This window comes from Xenopus tropicalis, chromosome 2 (assembly GCF_000004195.4).
Source record: "Xenopus tropicalis strain Nigerian chromosome 2, UCB_Xtro_10.0, whole genome shotgun sequence".
Lineage (NCBI taxonomy): Eukaryota > Metazoa > Chordata > Amphibia > Anura > Pipidae > Xenopus > Xenopus tropicalis.
In genome coordinates, this window is record NC_030678.2 from 83,080,527 (window position 1) to 83,095,174 (window position 14,648).

The following is a 14,648-nucleotide window of genomic DNA, read 5'->3' on the forward strand; positions in this document are numbered from 1 at the left end:
AATAGGTGGCCCACAAGCACACCTTTCATCTGGGATAACTTTTGGCAGATGCATCCTGCAAATATAGCACTATCTACTTCAGTAAGCTCAGACCATTTCTTCACTGCCTGCCATGAACTTCATGTGTTATTTTATCACAGATTTTTGGGGGCAGTGGAGGCCCACCAATGAAATTTTGCCCAGGACTACTTGAAGCAGTGCTGTATGTATGGTTGTCAGCCTCCATTTTTTAAGGGTGTTAGAGTACCAAAAGAAGGTCCTAGTTATTCTAAAGCAATAAAAGTACCCAGCTGCCCATTCTGAGGAGCGAAGTTAAGAAAGTTTGGGTTAGGCAGCAGAATGGCTTGACCTGCTACTGTCAGTATATACAGTACAATGTCAAAAGACATTTTCAGTGAAAAAAAAAAAGGAAATGAGACTTAGGATGCAGCACATCTATGTCTTTTAATTGTATCCTGAGTCATAAAAGACAGCAAATTTAGCATAAAATATCAGCATAACATGTTCCTGTCACCAGTCTCAGGGTACAATTTAGCAAAGGGCATAATACTATTTCTAGCTGTGCTTAAATATTCAAGAAAAGAATAAAAATGAAATGCTGTAAATGTAGACAAGCCTGTCTGTCTGAACCTAAAATGGCAGCCCACCCTGTACAGAAATACTGCTTATATGTCTTAGTCTAATCCTCCAATTTCACAGCTCTAACGAAGGACAGTTGGCATCTCCTGGGTTAATACATTTTTTGTGATTTTGGAAGGCACATTATATTCTGACTCAATTGCAAATGACTACAAGGCATCTTTAAAGGATGCTGGGAAGTCTGTGTGCACTTCAGGTATCCAAGCTTTTCAATAAAAATCCCTTGACATTTTGCAAGTTAATTGCTCAGTACCAATAACATCTCCTCTTTAAAGAGCATTGCCATTAAGGGACCTAGATATACAGATTAGCAAAAAAAAAGTTTGTTAAGGATAAACCAGCAAAAGAAAATGTACTCATGCAGAGAATTAGACTTTATAAAATAATTTTGTTATGATTAGCATAAACTACATCAGTAAGACTGGAAATACATTGCTTGCAATGCAGCATCTGTATGCAGGGAACATTTGTAAGCAACAGTGGATATACTGAGTAGTAATATAGAAGAACTCTGAGACAGTTATTGGTTATAGATAAATGGATCTACAGGAGCCAGAACTTAATCACTTTAGAGCCCCCCAAAACTTCAAGGATATGACCTTATTTAGAAACATATACCAAATTTGTTCATTATTAAAGCCTTCATGAACCTCCAGCATGTTGACAGGTCTAACTTCACCACTACAATGGATTTAGAGCTCTTTCTAAATTTAATTCTGATGCTACTTCCAAGTCTGTCCCATCTGTTTTTACTCACAATATTTATAAAGCATTCTCCATCCACAATGGCAAATATAATGACATGTTTTCATCCAGACCTAGCTAAATCAAATTATTGAACCAAATAGTGTCAGAATGAGAATTTTGTCACACAAAACTGGACCAAAAAAAGAACTGGACCAAAAAAATCTAATTATCTCTTGGAGGAGGTTGAAGAACTTCTAATTGGCAAATGTAAAGGTGTTATTCACCTTTAAATTAACTTTTTTTTTTTTTTGTCAATTCTTTATTTTTGAATTTTGCATATATGGGGAAGGGTATGGGGAAGGGTACAGAAAGGAAGAGGGGAAGGAGGGGAGGGATAGGGAACATTTTCTTATACATTTTATCACATTTTAACAATTTAAGTATCAGGCAAAAGCTATCAGTAAGTCATTGCTAGGTTTTAACATGAATACAAAAGAATGTATAAACTTTGGTAGAATGGGTTGCTAACATGGATGACTGTGAGTTACTCAAGTGTTATAGAGATTTTGTGTAGTTTAGCCATGGGGTCCATATTTTCCAATAGAGTGAACTTTTGTTATGGATCATGAGTGAAATTTCTTCTAATTGTCTTATTTCGTTTATATTATTTAGCCACTCCCTTTAAATTAACTTTTATTATGATGTAGAGGTTGACATTCTGAGACAATTTGCAATCGGTCTTCATTTTTTATAATTTGTGGGTTTTTATTAAATAATTAGCTCTTTGTTCAGCAGTTCTTCAGTTGAATTTCTGCAGCCATCTGGTTGCTAGGGTGCAAATTACCCTAGCAACCAGGCAAAGAAGGATAAGTAATAACAAAGGACAATAAAATTGTAGCCTCACTGAGCAATAGGGGCAGTGACCCCCATTTGGAAGCTTAAAAGAGAAAGAAAAGGCAAATAATTAAAAAACTATTAAAAAATAGAAAATGAAGACCAATTGAAAAGTTTCTAAGAATTGGGCATTCTATGACATACTAAAAGTTAACCTGTAGGTGACCTACCCCTTTAAGGGTAGATTTATCAAAGGTCAATATACAACTTTTATTTCTTCTTCAAAAAAAAGATATCATTCCTCTTGCAAAACTCATTTTTTATTCATTTTTCCAGAATCTATGTTAGGGCTGAGGTGATCACAATTAAATGTAAATGCAGCCCTGCAACATGAATTTATTAGACATGTCCCTGAATTTTCAAGCTATCTGGTCACACTAATCTATGTGTCTGTTCGCTGGTGTTTCTATCACTTGAACCTCCTGAATTTTTTCAGCAGGAAAAAAATATTTTGCATTCGTATTTTGACTACAACTTTTTAAAATGTTGTAAATAGCAGTAGCAAAGAATCTTTTCCATACACTTCTTTCTATTTTGTTTGAATTCTATAATTTAAAATAGGAACAACACAATAAGCATGAACATCATGTTTTCTCCCAAGTAGTGTACCCCACTGATTAACCTTGCCCAAATGCAGCTGCAAGCAACTGGTGCCACTCAAGATCTCACTGCCAATAAGCTCCCCATTCACAGATCACAAGTCATCTCACCTTGGACCTGTCAGCTTTTTTTGCCCCCAGTGTGGGTCATAACTTTACACCCAGTTCTGTTGGTTTCCCTTAAAGGATTCTGTCATGATTTTTATGATGTACTTTTTGTTTCTAAATTACACTGTTTACATAGCAAATAATTCTCTCTACCATTTAAAATTTTATTCTCGAACCAACATTTAGTTGTAATATTGGTTGGTAGGCAGCCATCTCAGTGCATTGTGCCTGAGTCTGAGCTTTCAGAAGGAATCAGTGCTACACATTAGAACTGCTTTCAGGTAACCTATTGTTTCTCCTACTCCCATGTAACTGGAGGAGTCACAATTTGGACTTCTGGATGAGGGCTATTCTGATATCTACTGGGAGCTGCTATCTTGCTACATTCCCATTGTTCTGCTGATCGGCTGCTGGGAGGAGAGGATGGGGTGGTCATATCACTCCAACTTGCAGCTCAGCAGTAAAGTGTGACTGAAGTTTATCAGCCCAATGTGAAATGTTAAAATGAAATATATATATATATATATATATTTAATATTTGAAAAACAGATTTCAATTCCATAACAGTATTCCTTTAATCAGATCTTTTTGTATTCGTACCCCCACTTGACAGATAAGTTCTGATGCATGAGGAATGAGTACTGCTGAAAAAGCTTATTTCTGATTGGCCACTCCTGCTGACCTATACCAAACTTTCCCCCTGCAGCTGAACAAACTTGTGCTGGTTTAATAAATCATTACTGGTACCCTTTAAACCACCATTCTGTATATAACTTAGAACTTTCATAATACTCTAGTTGATTAGGCTCCACCATTGTTCCTTTGCCAGTTGTCATTATAAGTCTGCCAAGTGATCATATATGTATGCTAGAAATTATAATAACCTAGAAACAAACTTATGCATCTAAGAGGAAGTATCTATGATCTTCTCAGCAAATCAGTTCTTGATTACAATATATAACACACAGTAATTTTGATCTCCACAGGACATTTAAAATCAGTGAAATTAGATCTCATGCTGTGATCACACTTCACATTTGTGGGCAATATACATGGGGATGCTGGAAAAATGTTTATAGCTGTCAGGTTCCATGTACATACCATACACTTAAGTGATCAGTCTTCACATCTGGATGTATTTGATCCTACCGTCTTTAATTGAAAACATGAACCTAAAAGAATATGTGTAGCATAACTTTGGCTTGGAGCATCTGCTGGAACTGCTAGGCAAATCCTGTCAATAGGGTTATCTGCATCAGGGAAACTATAACATTGAGGAAGCACTGCAATAAACCATTTAGACCTCAAAACAACTATAAGGAAATAATAATAATAACAATAAAAACAGCTTTAGGCCTTTGGAACACCAGGTTGTTTTTCCACCTCTGTAGAAACACAGACAGAGAAAGATTCCATCCAAGCCCATCCAATCTTTGCTGTAAATGTACTGACAGGCACAAGGTTGGCATGTGTGCAGAGGCACTCCTGCTATGAGGTGGGGGAGAACTTTGCCTCAGGCTGCACAAGTTACCAGGACCACTCAAAGTAACTTTAAGACCAAATTTCCTGTTAATAAAATGGAAATTCATCTCTTTTATTGCAGCTCACCCTGGACTACCTTCCAGAGTAGGAAGTGCTAGTGGCTGAGGGGGAAGCATTGCAAGAGCTGCCTCACAGAGGCTCAGTGGTTAATCACCCCTGTGTAAGGGGGGCATAATTGCAGAGATGCCTCAGAGAGGCTCAGTGGCTAGAATCGCCCCTGGGTAAAGGGGGTGGCATTACAAGAGCTGCCTCAGAGAGGCTTAGTGGCTAGAATCACTCCTACGTGCAAGTGTGCTGTCTATTAATGCAGGGGGCTCTGGGAACACTGGAGCTGCTGTCACATTTGGAAGTGGCGGTAGCGCCAATGTACTTCGGCTTTAATAGGCGCAGGACAGATTCAGTAGTGCCAAGCACAACTATACTGTTTTCATACCACTGAATATGGGAAAACTTGCACAATTGCAACTGCATTTAATGTTTCAGACCCATCTTGTCCATTCATTAGGCTGCTCTTCACTATACAATAAACTCTGTATCTATAACCTTTCTTTTGAGGCAGTAGTGTGCATTGTGCCCCAGGTTAAGAAGTGCATAGAATTAAATACAAAATAAAAAGGGAAGGTTGGGGATGATTCTATCCCCTTTAAAGTTTGTTAGAATGAAGATTGTATGTGGGCTTGGCAGACAAAAGCTACCAGGACATAAAAATGTAATTGAAAAGCGAAGTGGCGTAGAATTTGGTGTGTAAGTACTGTAGATGAGTATCAGTAAAGGCAGTAGAAATATTTCACTGAAATTGCTTTGATCACACTGTGAAGTTCTGATAGAGAGAAACTTTGCATTAAATTCCTACCTGTGGGTGGCCTCGCCGAATAAACAGAAACAAGGAAAACAAATGAAATTACAACATTTTATGGTGTTAGGATTTAGTTGGAAGTTAAATGAAAACAAAATGTATCTTCTCCAAAGCATCACATTATAATATCATATCTGAATTTTCCCATGGTGTATTTTCCTGTACTTTGTACCATACATTCTTCCTTCTGCTTTAACAAGATGCCCAGGCACCGCTAATAAAAAGCAATCCAACAGCTTGATGGCACCACTACCATTTCACTGTAGGTTAGAAAAAGCATATTAAGATATCTCATAAACATTAGCCTAGGGAGGCACAAAAAAAAGCATTGCTGAAAAAGAACCATATTAAAGTGATACTGACACTACAAAACTTCTTCAAAACATGAATGTACATTAAAAGTTACCTATAGGTCATGTTCATGGTTTTTGGCAAATAGGGCTGCTTTTGTTACTGTTACTCGAATTCCTAAACCTGACTGTTCTGCCAACCTGACTGTCCCTTCTCAGTCAGTTATAGCTTCTAATGCTAATGGATTCCTGTTGCACAAATATGGTGGCCCCCTCATATAGGAATATGGGGGATCAGACAGGTTTTGTTAAATCATTGGGTAAATACTTATATGGTAAAATTTAAATAGCATACAAAGACAATGTTATGATAAAATGAAAATGAATGAAATGAAAAAAGATTTAATTTCTGGTGTTGGTATCTCTTTAAAGTACACCTGAAGTGTACCAAAGCACATAAGAGAGACCCAGCTAAGATGTGTGTTTTGGTCAGATAGGAACTAGGCAGAGATTTCTGGCTGAAATTCAAAGCTATATGTGTGGTGCAAATTTAACAGTGCCCAAACACTATACTACTATGAACTATGTTGGTAGTAGCATCATTATATAGCTCTACTTTTATCAGTGGGGACTGGTGATCTTTATAATACTGAAGGTAGAATAGGGGCTCTGGATCAGTAACAGAGATTATGGGAAGGTGCAGAATGACTTGGCTAGGAAGGTCAGAAAGTGATGCATAGGACAGGTACAAATAACAATACTTACTTTGTCTTTGGATGGTCACAATGGCCATGAAACAACATCCTTCACACCCATCCCATTTTTTGTAGCCTGTTTTTGGGCTGTTGTTGGGTTTTGATTTCTGAAAGTTAGATTTTTTTAACATTGTCACAGCTCATTGTGAAACATTTGCTATTCGGGGGGTTTGGCCCATTATTATTATGGCTAAGTATCTGACTGGTATGGATACTGGTTTGCTGTAGTTAGGGGCCCCTTAACGGGTGACAATTGGTTCCTGACATCAATTGCCACCTGACCCCCTGATTAAGTAGCCTTAAAGGTGCTTTTTGGTTACTTTCACAAGTATCCCTTAGGTGGGTTCCTTTGGATTAAACCATTGAGTATTTGCAAGTTATTTGCATCTGCTGTTAAAAATTTATTTTTAGAGTATTTTCCGCACAAGCCCTGTTAATTGTACTTATGTTGAAAAGGAGTATTCTGGCCCCTTAATTATACATTTTTAGTGGCTTTATAGTTATTTTATAAATGTAATTGCTGTTAAAATCATTGTCTTTCTCCTAAACAATGTAGCATTCACCAGCAGATTACCAGACCTGGAGAGGAACTGACATATGCTACACTGTTTCAAGAGCTAGAATCAGACAGATAAGGCAACAAATGCTGCTTTCAACTGCAATTAAAACTCTGAGCAATAACATCCACTGAAAATGAATGCTAGGAAACATTGTGTAGTACTCCCACAGAGCGACCCCTACCCAGGAGTACTGCTTACATGATCATCATAGGCAGAAGCAAGAGCTCTTCTCTCTTCCTGTGGTCACACTGGGTGGGGGGCTAGGCTAGAGAAAGAATAAAAGCAGTACTCAAGACTTTTGAATGTCTATGGAAGGATCGCTCCTCCAGCCCAGTGTGATTGATGCAGCAAGGTTTCTGCTACCGGGACCTTAGGCATTGTCACAGCTGCGGTACGTACTGCTAGACTGGAGGCAGTTTGGAGGAACTATGGAAAAAAAATATAGAGCCCATTCTTTTTAGTAGTACTGCCATGTTCCTATAGCTTTTTATGGGAACATGTTGGTACAGAAGGGATGCAGGACAGGGGATAGAAACATGGACAGAAAAAAACTAGCTTTTAGGGTTTTTGCATGCAATGGGCATAAATAAAGGCCTATTGTTTCTCACATTTTCAAAGTAAAGGTTATTAGAGACCCTTGTCAAATTGTGCCCCCACTAAAGTCTTATACAGTCTCCAATGTCCACAGGGCCAAACATGGTACAGCTGCTTTTCTATTGTCTGACTGTTCATGCAAAGCATGAGGTATGTGTCAACTTTTCCTTGTCATACAGTGGAATACTGGTCAGAGAGCATAATAGACAAAGGGAGGTTTCTGTTTAGGGCCAGTTAAAGAGACCAATGGACAAGATATCATTTTTATTATGGCTTCTGTATAGTGTTACTCTTGTAGTGGATTAAAGCATTTCTGCAAAGGTGGTTTAGTAACGAGAGAGGGTTAACATGTATAAATGGCTAAAATGTGCAGCCTGATTGAATGTGAAGTGTATAAACTGTCTCGCAAGCTGCTTGTCCATAGGGGCAAATATAGGTCCTGTTTTAGTTGTAAATATAGAATTGGGATTAGATTGCACAAAAAATAGACATTGGCCATTTTCAGATATAGCACTGCAAAATATGAACCTGTCTGCTCAATTCCCCTTTTTATTCTCTTACATATGGAAAGCTGAACCACAGGAAAGTTTCTATTTACCCTTGCAATTATTAAAGAGTTGAGAATTCAGTCTGTGGTCCTCCTGAAATACTTCCTGGCTCTGATCCTCTTCCAGATTTACAGGCACAGCTTGTCTCCCCAGACTGGGGCAAGGCAGAGAGGTGAAACACACAGCACATTCACATTCCAAATGAGGCACAGGTCGTTCCTCCACCTCTCGCACCTAAGAGAAATATTTAGGGGCCCATGTACAAATAAATGGTGTTAGCTAGTTTAGCTTTCATAACAGAATCTCAAAATATAATGTTTTACCTGTTTATTGGCAGTTGTGTTGCTGCAGTTAGTAAGTTTATTTTACCAGAGGGCACCTGATCAATTCCTGATAATGTTTTGTTCGAATGTCATAAGCTGATATGGACAAGGCTGAGTCATATATTATAATGCCTGTATAATGCCTGTAGTTTAAACACATCATCCCACTTAGTCAGTACAAAGCATTGCCTTGCTGCAGATACATGCCAATGTTGGAACTATTAAACAGACTCACTGCACTCAGGTCAGAAAATGGAGGACCCATAAAACTACTATTGGTAAAGATTAAAGTAGTAGTTAGTAAATAGGTATCCTACAGCAAGATAAGAAGGTAAACTGAAGGCCACAGTGCTTGTTAATGGATGAACAACTAAGTGTTCTATTAAAGAAACTGGCACTTTCACATCTAATTTCCTGGCATAACATGTAGTTTAAAGGACATGTTGGGCAGTGGATGCTAGCACAGTGTGCTATGCCCCATTTTGTGCTCAGGTCATGATCAAGCAGCCTTCTTAGGGGTTCTTCTTGGATGGGACACTTTGCACATTTGGCTCAAACCTTATTCTGTCATTAGAGCCAGATTAATAGAACATACTTACCTGCAGCTTCAATTCATTTCCAAAATGAAGCACAGCCAATGTGCACTTCTGCATGTCCCGCAGTGCAGAACACAACTTGTATAAGTTTGAATATCACGTTGCTGGTTAACATGAACATAACATAAATCAATTTAGGGAAGAGGGCTATCAGATGTTTGAGCTCCAGGACTATAAAACTTTACACTGGGTATTTGACAGGGGCAAATCTGCATCCAACCATTCAGCCTAGTGCAAGCATACTAACCTTGGTACAGTTAGTATGCTAACTGTTAGAAGGCTCACATTTTTTACAGTTAGGTAGACATGGTAATATAACATTTCTACAATATATATTATACGCTCGGTTCTCCATATAGAGCAATTTTTGTGCTATGGCTTTTATGAATAGCATTTCTTAGACTACTTTCATGTTCCTAATCCTAGCAACAGCTTATTTACCTGTTGGATCAATGTTCCCATAGTTACACATGTAATGTTTTATGTTACATATTGCAATGTATTCCTCTATTAGTTAGCCTAAGTAGAAACCTGAGGGATCTCTCTAGACATTTACTAATACTCTTCCTGAATTGGAATTGCCAATATTTGTCATCAATAGCCAGGTAAAGCCAGCTCAGCTCCTTTATGCTGATACGGAATTTACAGAATTTTAGTAAGCGCAGTAGAACCCAAACAATCCAAGATTTATTATAAGAACCAGCACAAGATATATTACTTTTTATTTTATCTCATGGGCATAGAACATGGCTAGTACTGTAAACAGTATTTAAATGTTAAGTATTTAAATATCTAAATATATATATAAAATTAATATTCACATTTTCATCTTACTGGACTATGAATCATACAGTTGCTACTGAATACGTATTATGAGACATATGGGAGATGACAGAAAGGCCAGTTGCTATAAGCATTCAAAATTGATGTACCACTCATAAAAACATGGAAACTCATAAACAGAATGTTACAATATGAATATTAGACAATTTTCTGCATAACCTTGATAGCCCCCTTTTCCCTATGAAGCAGTTTGGTGTTCCATGATAATATTCAAGTCATTGAAATTTTATATGAACAAAAATCTGTACAAAATTGTTATAAGTAGTAAAACTTATTCTGGTACAGGGCCTAAATTACACATGCCTCATTCATAGTATGACATGAACATTGAACACGCTGTAGAAAAATGAATTGGCCCACTACATGTAATGTAGTTGGACAACACTATCCTAGGCCACTCACCCAGAATTACATTGCCACTTTTTATGAAATGTAAAATGATGCATAGTTGTAATGATATTATGTGACTGTGTAACTGTAGATGAGTATAAAAGTCTGGTGTAAGTGAGGTCTCATCTTAAAAAAGAAGCAGCAGCAGTGATTGCCCTCTCTCTTTATACAGCATTTTAAATCACACTTCAGATTTTACGTTTCTGGGCCTCTCTTCAATCTATGTCGCCCCAGGTATTTATTGGCAACAACCTGCCAAACTAGATTAAAGAGAAGCTGGCACAAAAGGGTTAGAATTATGCCCACTGATGTAATAAGGGAAGCAATAGAATAGGCTTTTTACTGTTTCACTTTATATCAATAATAGTCTTTTCCGTTTTCCCTGAAATCTGGGATCTTAATTCATTACTACATTCGATAAAGTAGCAGCATTTTGAAATCAAATTTTGTTGTTTATTACATAATACATAGTCATTTAAAGGACTACTGCTCAATTTCATACTAGAATATACTACTGTTTTTGTAAAGTATTTAATGTTATCTCCATTTTCCTTTCTGGAGAATGCCATTTAGACATTGTGATTCTTAAGGTTATGGACTTGGGCAGTGTGCAGTATACAAATACATATAGAAAGAGGCATACAAACAGATAAAAGAGAGGAAATGAGAGTAAACCTGTAAATCAAGTTATAGCAACAAAACAGTACAGTTCTTGAATTATTGTATCAGCTGCCACAGATTATGAGCTGGATGATGTGGGCTGCAGGTAAATATTCTGCGTTAAGAACCTGTGGTCTCCAGAACAAGACTTATGTACTATTACAAGGTACTGGCAATCACCGATGTTTTTTTAAGTATGCAAATGCCAAGTTAATTTTTTAGTTGGCTTTAGCTTATGTTTCCCTAGCTGTCAGAGAACTGCCGCCTGGTCCACTTGAATAAATACATTAGCTTTGGCAAACTTAGCACAGGAGGAGATAAAGAGCCTCTTTGGTTCCTTCCAGGGTTCCTTAACCCCTTGATAAACTGAGATGGCATGTCTGGGATAAAAAATATAGTTAGAGTTGGGATAAAAATATAGTTGTATATTTTTAACTATATATATATATATATTTTTTTTTTTTTTTGGAATATTTATGTTTGTCATGTATTTGGAAGATCTTAGTATAAGACCACATGTACATTTTCTATTTTTCCTATATATATATATATATATATATATATATATAAATGAATAAATGTCAGCACTCTAAGGATTTTCCCATAACTGGTCAAAGAAGTCATCAAGGCTAGTATATTTGCAAAGGTGAGTATTTATTACCAACGTTTCAGTCCTCGCTGGGACTTTCGTGACGAAAGTCCCAGCGAGGACTGAAACGTTGGTAATAAATACTCACCTTTGCAAATATACTAGCCTTGATGACTTCTTTGACCAGTTATGGAAAATCCTTAGAGTGCTGACATTTATTCCATTTGAAGATTGCTCTGCTCTAGCACCAAGGTATAGAAAATCTTTTTTGGAGTGCTCCCTATTCTGGACTTTATATATATATATATATATATATATATATATATATATAATACATAAAATAAAGGTGGTCTGCACTCCAATATCCATATTTCTTAAAAATATTTCTTATGTACATAAGTTAGCATAACCCTGTTCTCCATTGCAAGTTCTACTGAGCAGGGCCCTCTTTACCTCATATTCATTATCGGTTTCGAACATTTGCCACAACCCAGCAGCCACTAAAGGGCCAACCAGCCACTGCTGCTCCCCACTCTCACTCTGCCCCCAGTCACCACTGCTGCACTACTTATTTGGTGTTAAAAAATAAAGATGGCTGTGCTTTCAACAGTGGAACACACGTCAGCTAAGCAGCGAGCAGTGGTGCCCGACTTGAGGACAAGTGTGAAAGCCCAACAGGCTGAGGTCCATCTGGATTTTTCCCAGTGGCCTAGCGGGCCAGCCCTGCATACACCCTTCTGATGTACACCACTGAAAAATATGTTGCCACTCTATAATAATAATCACAATCATATTAACGTGTTGCTGTTGCTCTTGTTAGTTATACAAAATAATATCCTGTAGAACAGCCTACATGCAAAAATGTACTTGTATGTAGTGTTGTCATTAAAGAAAAGCAATACTCTATCATTAACAGTTCTGGAGTGTTCTAAGCACCTGTGGGGCTGTGCTGTGTTAGTAATTCTGAAACTGTACATATGTATTTAAGCCATAGCTCTAATCAAGCAAGCCTGTAATGTTAAACAACTCCCCCCTGTTAAAGATTCCATCTCTGAATATTATGGTATTTGAAAAAAGGAAACATGTACTGTACATTTCATCTAAAAGCCCTTATTCAGCTGTTCAGGATATTGGCTAAACTAGGAGCAGACTGTCACACCCAAGATGCTCTAATCTCCTGACCTGCTTTTAGACAGTAAGTATCTTATCTATAAACCAGGCAGAGGTTTAGGGTCTTATTTAGATGTAGAGGACAAACCATTGATTGAGAGAACTGGCCAAGGCCTGATGGATGCCTTTTCCTAAACAAACATCTGGGAAAATCTCTTGAGCCCAGCTATTTCCTACCGCACTGAGCAGCCATTACCCACCTTGGGGGCTCAGGAATGTGCAAACCCTGTAGACACAGAGAACTCACTCATCCATTTAGGTAATGCGACAGGCTAAGCTACGTGGCTTAAACACAAGAAGCTTCTATGTGCAGCTGTGATAGAGAAACAGAGGTGCCCACTACTGCATCTTAGTGTGAATGATCAACTCTGAACCTAACAAATAGGCCTAGACTTCAGGCAGGAAAATTTCCTATATTATTTTATGAAGCCAACTTTTGAGTTATATACAAACACAGAGAAGGAAAATGTAGAGCTTTTCATCACAAGATTTCATTTCAGCACTTCATAATATCAATTCTATATTGTAAATATTTACCATGGCGGCAAACATTGATTCTAAGTGTATGCTTGTGTGCATCTCTGTCCAGCACAGAATGGTCATTATTATAGCCAACTGGGCTTAATTCAAGGCGAGACTCTACAAATCTAAGGCAATGTTGTTGTTTCATACTGGGATGGTTTTAGGGTCACGGAGAGTGCACTGATCCCAAGCTTCTGAGTGCACCATATTGGGCTGAAACTATCCTTAGTCAAATCACAAAATATGCATCAATAGAAAAAGACATATATTTTTGGGGAGTAATATCATAGCTGCCAAACATATAGCCCTCCAGCTCTTGATAAGCTGCAACTTAATTTTTAATATTATGCCTCATTCATTATTTTCCAATATAGACTGCAGACCCAGTGGCTGCTGGGATACCTTAGGTGTAAAGAAGCTCAGTGCCATATAGCAGGCAATAAGTACAGGGCCCTGTTGGAGCCTGCATCCATTACACTCTCATCTGAACGGTTGTACATCCATATAAATGGTTGTACATCTGAATGATGCACAATTTAGGGATGGGTAGGAGGGGAATGACAATGTGGAATTTTGCAGAAAACTCCATGCCTGGCGAAAAATTTTGCTCATCACTAGTTGACATCATCAATAACTTGTAATACACAATACAAAGCAAGCTTGTAATACACAATACAAACCCCACTTCACTACAAGTCAATTAAAGGCTTCTCTCAATAAAAAATTATAATTTTAACTATATTAAAAAAAAAAGATAGTTTGACCTAACTTGTCTATAAAACCATGCTGATCGTTACTTATTTGGCCATTGTTTAAAACTTAGATGTAGATATGTTCTCTTAACAAACCCTCAAGTGACTTCCTTGAAACATTCAGGTTAATGACAAGGTTGGGACAATAAAACCTTTATGAAGGTCATGGCAGCATAACCTTTCCTCCAGTCCATTAGCAACTAAATGGAGAATCTAAGTTGCTTAGAAACAATGACTGGCCTGAAACTGAGCTTTGTTTTCATTTTGTCTTGTTAATTGTTCAACTTTTCACAGGTCAAAAGTGTTTTTTCTGACCTACTATAATTTAAGGTCTCAGAGACCTTGCCATATTTATACTACTAATAGACTTTTTGGTCTACTTTGTACTGCAGGAAACCTCTTCTATTTCCTATTCTTGTCTTCTTGACTGATATTTACAACATTTGTCATCTTGATAGTTGCTTAATGTTAAAAGGTAAGGCACTACAATAGGCCAAATGGAGGCCTTAAAAAGCTGAATCATTAGCCACTGTAATACTCAAGCTAGGGCTGTGTCATGCTATATATATATAGTGTGTGCTCCTTATTAAAATGCTGCCTTATAGTTTAAAGAAAAACCACAACTGATGTTTTTGTTTCCTCTTTCTGTATGCCACATTGATAATCAGCCTTGATGCGTCTATACTACTTCTTTATGCAAAGCGAACTGGTACAGGAAGGAAGTGAGGCAG

At 37.5% G+C, this 14,648-nt stretch overlaps 1 long non-coding RNA gene across 1 annotated transcript; it reads right to left on the reverse strand.

Moving 5' to 3' along the window:
* Positions 1 to 5,365: 5,365 nt before the first annotated feature.
* LOC116408692 lies at positions 5,366 to 8,302 on the reverse strand. Its single transcript, XR_004221156.1, has 4 exons — positions 8,123 to 8,302; positions 7,129 to 7,195; positions 6,381 to 6,477; positions 5,366 to 5,585 (listed from the first exon to the last, which is right to left on the reverse strand). It is a non-coding gene; the product is annotated as an uncharacterized LOC116408692 (long non-coding RNA).
* Positions 8,303 to 14,648: the final 6,346 nt, after the last annotated feature.